At 44.5% G+C, this 1,754-nt stretch overlaps 1 long non-coding RNA gene across 1 annotated transcript in view; it reads right to left on the bottom strand.

The window, feature by feature from the left end:
- LOC117960768 overlaps nt 1-1,148 on the bottom strand; it is a 9,705-nt gene extending 8,557 nt beyond the window's left edge. Inside the window, exon 1 of the long non-coding RNA XR_004660223.1 lies at nt 962-1,148. This is a non-coding gene — a long non-coding RNA (uncharacterized LOC117960768). The remainder of the gene's footprint in view (nt 1-961) is intronic.
- Nucleotides 1,149-1,754: the final 606 nt, after the last annotated feature.

Genomic DNA, 1,754 nt, shown 5'->3' with positions numbered 1-1,754 from the left:
TCTCTCTCTCTCTCTCTCTGAAGCATCTTAAGGCCTCAGACTCTCATGTATATTAATGGCGCTGAGATATGACAATGGCGACACAAAGCCTGTTTACAGGGAGCTGGCTGGCTGCAGCCAGGTTGAAGCTGTTTAGCATGCGACTCTGCAGGGATTTATCACACTGCACCCATGTCGGAGGCTGCTCAACTTAATACGGCGACACAGCTTTTTTGTATGGTGCATTTACATTTCACTACTTTTTTTTTTTTCCCAGGCATTTAGCTGACGTGCTTATGCAGAGCAACTTGCAGTGAAAAGAACTTAGAAAAACACTCCTGGATCATCCCCTAAAGCCTTACAGGCAGATAGAATGAGAGGGGGTCAAAGGTCAGTGGTTGAGAGGTTTTTATGTCACTATGTAAAAGTGCAACCTAGATGCAACTATCGGCCTTCAGGCTCGCTTGCACGCTGCCAGCGTGGCGTGGCGTGAGCGTGGCGTGAGCGTGGCGTGAGCGTGGCGTGGCGGGGCGGGGCGGCTGCGTTTTCTTTGTCTTTACACACCAGAAACATTTCCCATTGATAAAATGCACTCAAGCAGTAGTATACTTCATGATGACAATAATAATAATGTATCCTTTATTAGTCTCACAAGGGGAAATTACAATTTACACTCTGTTGTTATTACGCATTACACACAGGAATTACATACTGAATTACATACACACACATGATCAGTACCTATGCATGCACTAAATGGAGAGAAGTCAGACTGGGGGGGGGCTATCCCAAGGAGTTAGGGGTTTGGTGCCTTGCTCAAGAGAACCGTGGCAGTGCCCAGGTGCAAGTGCATCTCCTAGGCCCTGCCAAGGTACTTTTGTCCATATGGGGACTTGAACCAGCGACTCTTTGGTTCCCAACACAACTCCCTACGGAACGAGCCACTGCCACCCCGAACATAAACATATACTTATTTGATAACAGCAGTATTGGCGGCAAAATAGGCTACAGAATATTTCCTTCTCTATTGCCAGGTGCAATATTTGAAAAGCGATAATTATTCGTTATTTTTTTTAAATTACATTTAAATCTGCATTATGTGAAAACCTGGAGACTTTCAAACATCTTAATGTAATTTCATAAATTTAATTGTGTCAAAATGACAATGCTAATATGAGGATATTTCAGATTATGTGCTTTTCTTTTTTTATTGTTTGTGTATTTGGTTGAGTTGTGTGTGTTAGTAGCGTGTGTGTTTCGTTTGGATGCAGTGGGTTTGTCCCTGTCGGCCACCGTACACTCCGCCCCTGGAACAAGCTCATAATCGTAAAATGTACATCATGTCTGTATCAAGTAACACATCGTATGAACTGCAATGATACACAATATGAGCAATATTTAACTAAGACTAAACAATTCTGCCAAATCAATGCTAGTGCAAAGTGTGTAGTTGTATCTCTAGATCCTCCTCCACCTGCTTGGTGAGAACAAGACAGAGCTGAGTCTCTCTCTCTCTCTCTCTCTCTCACACGCTCACCCTACCTCCCCCGTCCACGGTTGATGCCCGGGAAGGGGGGGCGGTGTGGTGGTGGGGGAGCTCTAGGTGAGACAGATTCAAGTCTTTATTGGAAGATCATATGGGATGACTGAGGAATCCCATTACTTGTTGATTAAGTATTGATCCTGAGCCGTCCAAGTATTAACAAGTAAGCTAATATGGGCTGACCCATGGGACCAGTGGCTTGGAGTGTGTGTGTGTGTGTGTGTGTGTGTGT

Source organism: Etheostoma cragini, chromosome 17, assembly GCF_013103735.1.
Source record: "Etheostoma cragini isolate CJK2018 chromosome 17, CSU_Ecrag_1.0, whole genome shotgun sequence".
Classification (NCBI taxonomy): Eukaryota; Metazoa; Chordata; class Actinopteri; order Perciformes; family Percidae; genus Etheostoma; species Etheostoma cragini.
Note: the sequence above shows the minus strand (reverse complement) of the source record. Positions and strands in the feature narration are given on the sequence as shown.